Here is an 8,397-nt window from a genome sequence, read left to right as displayed (position 1 = left end):
ACACTTTGATTTTCTTGTTTTCTAAGCAAAACAGTGAAATAAAGTTGCATTTTCAAGGTATTCATAGAAATGTAAATGGAAAGCTTTAGGAAAAAGCAGTATAGAAAGGTGTCCACTAAAATTTAAAGAGTGCCTAAGGCTGCAACTGAGATGATAACATAGCTCTGTCATGGAAAAGTGCATACATATATAATCTTAGTATTACATATATGAAGAAAGCCATGTACACATGTGATCGCAGATCAGATGTTAACACTGCTTTTTAAAAATATTGATCAATAAAGCTGGTAATTAACATGTGTCATTAAAATGTGTCAAAACGTTTACTCTTTCATGTAACACTAATAATTAAACTAGCATTAAATGTATCATAAATATAATTATTGTATGCTTTAATCAATTCAACTTTAGCTGCTTTTTTTTTTTCATTCTAGTTCCTGAGAGTCAAAGTTTCCTCTGCACATGAAAGATGCTGCAAGATGGCACAGGCTAAAGTATGCCAGGACGCATGTGACTGTGTGATAGACGCATCTGCAGGAACAGCAAACTAGCTCAGTCATTGGTATTACCAGTTCAGTTCAGCTGAGGATCTGGCCCCTACCGTCTTTATTATTAGACGGAATGGAGGAGAATACATTCATTTTTTGCTGAACTTTTTGATGGCCTTGCTCTTTCTTCCTTTCTTTCCATTTCTCATACCACATCCAAAATTTGTGCTGCAGAAATTCAATGTCCCTGTTGCTTTTTTTTTTTTTCTTCACTTGAATCTCAATTGCAAAGCCAACTAGATTTCATCATGGCTTATATGCTCTTCCACTTGCTATCTGTAATCACAGTCATTGTGAAACTCAAAGCTAAGTCAAGAATTGTTGCCTTTTTATGGCTCCCTCTTTTATATATGTTGTGTTGGAGAGCAGTCTTTACCGCTTTTTTGTCATTATTTCTGGGCTTCACTCCATTAGCTAGTGAACAGGCCTTCTCTCATTGCTTTCCTTCAGTAAATACTGTAACATTCAGCTTCCTTTCAGGCTTGTGCTTTTAAAGAAAATCTTTGTACAATTAAAGATATGAAATTGCTAAATACAAGGCTGCATTCATTGTTCTCCCTTTTTAAAGGTTTAATCACACTTAATGGCTCTCTTGAAAACTTGAATTTTCCATGTTGATGGTTTTACCCCACTGAAAGAGTTTGCTAATATACTTTTCAAGTGTTTTCTCCTTAAATGAGCTATTCAAGAAGTTTTGTGCAGAATAAGATTGAGGAAGGATATATCCAGAAACAATTATGAAAAGGGTCCAGGGCGATCTGTTTATCCATTGGCGGAGATTCATGAGCTCAGCAGCAGCCAGAAATAGAAAAGAGAAAATATAGTCCTGTCCAGCTTTGGAGGACACATCTTGAAATGCCTTGTGTTCCTCCTTTTGGACCAGTCTCAGAGCAACCATTGCTCCATCCTCAACCCTCCCAAGATGCAGCGCCTGATTGCCACGTGATGAGCATGTGGCGAGAACCAGGCTGGGGACATATCCCAAGGAGGTCGTAACTTTGGCCCTGCGTCTCTCATTCCAGCCACAACCACCACCGTGTTCTCTGAGAGCACCTCTCTGAAGAACTGGTAGCTGCGGCGCTGCCCGCTCAGGGCTGGAGTCATGTTGCTATACAGAGGGGGACCACACATCTTTACTCAATCCTTGGTAATCAACTTTCTGTCTTACTGGCAGCCCAAGTGTACAGCCACCCCTACGAGACACAGACTGGACACCCATGTGCTCTTTGAAGTTTTGCTGTGGCTGTTTATCACGTCTAGGAATGCAACCACGAGACCTGTGAAAGCTCTGGAAGCTTCCAAGCACAGCATCCCATTTACTCAGTAGCACAAATTCCTTTGATTTGCCCAGTGTTTCTGTCTTGACAGTCAAAGCCATTCAGGGTATTGGACTTTGCTTCCTGAGATATCACATCTCCTTCCACCAACATGACCTCCCATGACATTTGACGGGAACAATCTGGACTGTGAACCAACAGGGGAAGTATGTAAGCTCATGCAATGAAATTCTCATAGCTCCTGAAGCTAGACTCCATTATTTGCTTTTCTCTGCTTTTTTTCTGATAGTTGTTGATCTCAATATATTCAGAAATAAAAGTGGACCTCTTTTGTGGCATACCTGTTTTCTCCAAAAAGTTTAAAACAAATCCAGAGATTCCCAGTCTCATGCACAAAATCCTTAAACAGAACAAGCACAAGCCTTACGGGACATCTTACAAACTACAGGAGAAGTAGGGAGAGAGAATAAAATAATCTCTGCTATTTTATTTATATATCTAAATACTTGGCAGCCACTCAGCTACTTTGGTAATGGGGACGATATAAGTAGGTAGGTGCAGGTTTAGTGAGATGAATATTATAAATTAAATGTAGTAGGAGTAATATTTCATCTGTCTGTCTCAGGGCTGATACCATAACATAAATCCTGAGATACTTTAGATTAGATAAATGTGATATGCCAATCTCCACTTACATATTTTGGGTCTGCTCCCAATAAAGTTAATGGAAGTAGGATCAGCTCTTTATTGCTCCCATGCTATCAGTGAGTCTTCAGTTCCCATCAAGCAATTCATGTTTTGTATTACATTGATATAAAAGCCTCATTCTGCTCCTCTCAAAGTTTCGTTTTATCAGTGGGAGCCCCGTTAGAGTATTAGCGCTTTATATTGAAGCTCCCAGACTCGGTTCACGTGGCTCAGAGCCACTCGTCCTCACTGCGAGTGCTCTGTCCTTACTGTAGCGCGTGCAAGAGCACTTAGTCTTCAAGTGCTCTTCGGCTGGGGAAATCGAGGGACGCAGATGACTTTACATCATCTTCCTATTCTCCTCCGCTGCAGACCCAGGCTTGCCTGGAGCCCTTTCAGGCCCTGCTTGCACAGGGATTATCAACGGCAGCTTCGGGGCAGCTCTGCGTTGGGCCGGGTTGAAACCATCGGGGCACGGAGCAGCTGCACGCGCTGGGGCAGCAGGAGACGCACCGAGGACACCCCATCATCACCAGTGTCTGCTACACGATTACAGCCATTGCAGAGAGTCCTTTTAAGTGAAGTTGTTCCACTGGCATTCTTAGACCATTTGGATTTGCTCGGGTTGGGAATGGGATTGCCTAGCGGAGGGCCCAAGGGGGTGCAGGCAGAGTGCCCGGGGAGGTTCCCAGCCAGGACAGAGACTTCAGGCAGGAGTGGGCTGTCCGATCACCTGCTGTTAATGGCTTCAGTTTATCTAATAGCCCTCTCGCTGCTGATGAAGTGGGATTTTTCAGCCCAGGTATTTGAATTATCACCTACTGTGAAGTCAGAGACCTGACAGTCACATGAACCTGAATAGCAAATGCTGCACACCCCGATATCGCTTCTGGATTTGTTACATAAACCCCAATAGCCAGGGAGCAGAGACAGGATCAGGTGGCATACCTAACTGGTTATTACAGAGCACGGTTTCTGCATTTATGATGAACCGTTCCTGGAAGATTCTTATTCAAAATAACGGCAAACAGCAAAAAACAAACCAGCACTTTAATTGTAAACTATGTGAATAGGAAAAAGGGAAACCCAGGCATTAGAGGCTTCATTATGTGCCACATTCTGCTACATTTGCACATCACCTGGCACCTGAATTGGTCCTATCTGGTCACTGGAGCTGCCCACAGAAGTCCGGCACATCCTGAAGCACACGTCCCACTTCCACTCAAGCCGAGCACGCGCTTCAGGAGGACAGAGATTTTAAACATTTTGCTGAAGCCAGCTGCCGGGTTTGTGATGGAGAAGTAAGATAGCACTCAAGGTGAGTGGAAAACCCAGGTGTATGACCTTTTTCCCTCACAGATGGTTAACAGGCACAATACACTATCAGGTTTCTTACGACTGCACCAACACTCACTTCCCGATTCATCTTGGAGTGGGCATCGTCAAACGGTGCTTTGTCTTGTGTTCTGGTTCTGGTTTTCTCATAGGCACTGCGCTGGAAAATGCACAGTCCTTTATTGCCTCAAACCCACCAGGAACGTCACATGAGGACGTCTTTAAAAGCCATGTGATGTTCATTCAGTTTGTTTTCTTAAATACAGAGTGTCTCCAAAGTTACGGATTAATTTCACGCAGTGCAAGGAGAACTATTGATTTCCCGTGTCTGCTTCTGACCCTTTAAGATATAAAAATGCAAATACAAGAGAACATTTATTTATTCCTGGTACCTTCTAACCTGTGACTTCAACACAAAAAGCAGCTTTTGCTGGTTTTGTTTTGATAAACTCTAGCATGTTTGGTATTTCACTGAACCAATATGCTAACATACTCATTTCTAAGCTACTCCTCGTCTCAAACTCCCCCTTTTCTGCTGTCTGCTCCACGGCTCTCCAGCCCTGCCAGAGCACACACAGAGTGGTGGGCCCGCAACTTTGCTGGCAATGTTTATTTTCAAAAGACAAATATTGTGCCAGCGTTAACTTCAATTAGGAGACTTATTTGACAACCTGACTACTCCATCTGATGCCTCAAGGGCAAATTTCAGCACTTTATGAAAGATGTTGGCCAAAGACTGATCTATATGAATAAAATATAGGGGAGAGAAGTTTTAATGAACATTTGAAAACAAAACTATCAAGAATTAATTGCAAATATTTACAAGCAAATAAACGTTTGGGTTGGGTTTTTTTATATCTGCGAAGGCTAGCGCATTCAGAAAGCAAGCTGCCGCTCCATCCTTTAACTCACCCTGCTGTGCCTCCGTATTAGAAGCATCTCAGGCAGGGTATAATCAATACCATAGGAGGTACAATGTGTAGCCGCCACGGGGGGGGCTGATCCTGCAGCCCTACGGCAAGGCGTTCTGCCTGCTGGGTACCACGCAGGGGGGCTTCACCTCACCGCATTGCCATGGGTTCGCCCCGAGTTTGACTGGTTTTAGTCACATTTAATCATCTGATAAACTTATTTTGTATTGGGGTTTGATTGCTTAATGGTGTTTTACTTGCAGAACATTTCCAGAGCATGTAAAAGGCTCCTGCATTGATCTGCGAAAAGCTGCTCCGGTTGGAGAGAAACTCACCTGCTGCACAGAGCCTGCGCAAGGTCTTGCACCACTCAGGAGCACAAATGGAGCTACATTTGACCCTCTTACAGCTCTTGTTCAGATCAAGCTCCAGATGACTTCACTGGGAGGTCTGCGTGAGCGGAGACTGTGCTATCTGCTCCTCACTGTTGTTACAAGGTCGCTGGGAAAAAGGTAGTGTCAGATCACAAGGAAATATTTTCAAAATTGCTTCTACAGCCCTATTCGGGCACTAACAACCTGCCGCCTCGGGCACGGGTCGCCCCGCTCCTCTGGAAATCAGGAGCTGGTACTTGGCCCAACCGAGGCGTCCTAGCTAGGGGAAACCCACAGAAGTGGAAGCATTTCCAAGTCAAGTCTGCAGTCCTGCGGCTGGAAGGAAGGGCGATCCGTTCAGCACAGCCTCGGAGACGGCACAGAGGGAAACCTGCATGGGACGCTGGTCGTGACCGCCTGCACCTTCTCATCTCACACCCCTTTGAAAGGTGCGCTCAGGTCACGCATTGAGGCTCCCCGCCATCGCTGGCACCGGGGCCTCTCTCTCCCGAAATCCATAGGTGTGGATGACACAGGCAGAAGCACTGAGAGAATGGCCCCCAACAGCATGCAGATAAAACACAGACAAAGGTGACTTTGTAGCGCTACTCTGGGTGAAATTTCGGTTTTTTCTCTCGTCTCTCTCGCAGTGTCTGATGTGCCGCTGCTGAAAAGGTTTCTATTTTGATGAGGCCACAAAAGCTTGAATACGTTTCTGAACCAGTTGGGTAGTAATTGCAAGCTGGGAATTATTCTCACGAGAGTTCAGACCTGTGTAAATTATTCAAAAGAGACATAACCTTGCGATGTAAGTCTTAATTATCATCTCTAGTACTTTAAGGTAAAGATACAATCCCCCATAGCTCCTTTAAGGTCACGTAAATACCCTGGGCCTGATCCTTAGATGGTGGGACCCTGCACATTGGTTCTCGGGCAGTTTCTATTTGCATTTGACTCCGTTCACCCGCCCTTATTTCACAGGCAAGCACATGAGCGTTTTTTTCTATAGGCTTTAATTCAAAGGTCTCTCAAACTACAGCAGCTGGGAATGTTCTGTTGGAATGACTTTCTGGGGGAAAAAAAAAAAAAAGCCTTTTATAAAATCGGGATTTCTTTTATGGGAAAATTTCAATTTTGCCAGAAATTTCTGATTTTCTATGAGGAAAAATCAAACTGATGGCTCCGTGGCTGCTTGGCTGGAAGGCCCCTGTCGATTTTGTTGTCGTCTGCAGGGAGAGAGCAAAATTGACAATAGTCTTCCAGGCAGGCAGCTGGGGAGATGCAGCAGGTCTGGAAGAGGGAGGAGGGGAGGTTGAGTGCCCTGGCGCTCTGCCGGCCCTGCAGCCCAGCTGCCTCCCCAGCAGCCAGGCTAGGGGGAAGGCAAGGAGGACGAGGACGAGGACGAGGAGGAGGAGAGGCAGGCGCGGGGTGGCCAGCCTGCAGCAGCCTGCCGACAAGGCTCCTGCCGCTCTCCCTTTTCAGCAGGCAGCTGGCGAGCCCCAAGAAATTCCAGTTTGCTTCCCCTGAAAGAGATTTTTGGGGGGTTTTTCTGGAGATCATTTCCTAGGAAAAAAAATTTAAATTTAAAACAGGATTTAAAATCTCCCAATTTGAGGGGAGAAGGGAGAGGGATAATTTCAAAATGACCATTTTTTCATGGGGAGGAATTTCTGTGATTCAGCCAGCTCTACCTTACACCTGGCATTGTACTGGTAGGAGAAAAAAAAAAATCTATTCTTTCTTTTCCATAATCCATACATTGTTAAAAAGTACAGTGCGGGAAATAAATGCACCTGTGGGGATAAATGTGTGGAGAAGGCCAGCAAAGGAAGAACATTAGTCACACCTAAAATGAATTTGGAGAGGTACAAAATGAGGGTAAATATCTCCTTTTGTGCCTCAAAGTGGCTGGTGAGAGCGGTGATCCCACGTCGAGCAGCAGCACTGCCTTTACAGACAAAGTCGTAGCCCAAAGTCCCCACCAACTCTGTGCCTTTGCCCACAGTTAAGCAATAACCAGAGAAAGAAATTTCGATCAAATCTTGTAAAACCAAAAAGTAAGCGTAACTGGATTGACAAGCTTCAGTCTGATGCAATTTGAAATGGCTGACTAATAAATCCTAAAATTCAAGGATTTTTACGGAATTGGTCATAGACCTTTAAGTACAAGGCACTGAGTGTGTCTTGCTATAACATAGATCATAAACCAGAAGCTGAGCTCATTGCGGGCTGTTTTGCAGGCTGTGAAGCCTCTTCCATTGTGTGTTTGTGTGTATTTCTCAACCTTTCTGAATGTGTTCAAGTTATCCTCTGTTTAGTCCACGCTGCTGAACAGCAGTAGAAGCTGTAGCCATAATGATGGGAGGAAAACATATATTCACTTCCTGATTCTAAAAAGTATTTAGCCCCAGTAATGAGTTCTGGAGGGCGTCCTTTGAGATTTCACACACAAACACACACAAAAGCGCTCTCGTTGTTGCAGGACTCATTATTCTTATGATCCTAAGCAGATTTTTGTAAAACAGAAAGACCAAGAGTCACAAAATCTTTGAATAATTACATTCAGTAAATCAGATAGATAAAATATTTCAATGAGCACACTGAAAGAAAAAAAAAAAGTTAAATTATATTCCTCTACATTCCAATAATCCATCCCTGATTATCCTATAGATACTGTGCAGTGCATGATACCAGTATTGATGAAACACCAAAAGGTAACGGTATCAGCGTAGAGCAACATCAGCAGAGCAGAAGAGCAAATATGACTTTAATTGTAGGCTCTCTATTATTATTTCATAGTGTAGGCTTTTCGGATAATTTATTAATACTAACAAAGATGAGTGATTTGGAGGCTGCATATTTTTTATTTCTTAGGAGTTATTTTATTTGATAATGACATTAAATATTAGAAACTATAACAGCTGGTGTGTTTATCCTTACTTGAGTGTATTAACCTCTTTAGCCCTTTTTTCCAGAAGAAGGATTCAGCATTACAGATTTGACTGTCAGCTGCAGTGCCTGGCGGCCCGTTGGATTGGCACCCTGACAGAATCGAAAGTCCAGTGCTGCAAGTAAACATGGATGACATTGCAGATAGATAGAACTGGCTGACTTGAGGCACCTGCAGCTGTTTGCACCAGAATAAAAGCAAAGGTTGTGGTCACTGGAGTGGAAAAACACTGAATTTACCTCTAGTTATTTTGCCTGGGAATTTTCCCCCCCCTCTTTTTTTTTTTTTTTCTTTTTTTTCCTGGTTGTACATTTT

The sequence above is a fragment of the Balearica regulorum genome, chromosome 3 (assembly GCF_011004875.1).
Source record: "Balearica regulorum gibbericeps isolate bBalReg1 chromosome 3, bBalReg1.pri, whole genome shotgun sequence".
Lineage (NCBI taxonomy): Eukaryota > Metazoa > Chordata > Aves > Gruiformes > Gruidae > Balearica > Balearica regulorum.
This window is presented reverse-complemented; position numbering follows the sequence as displayed.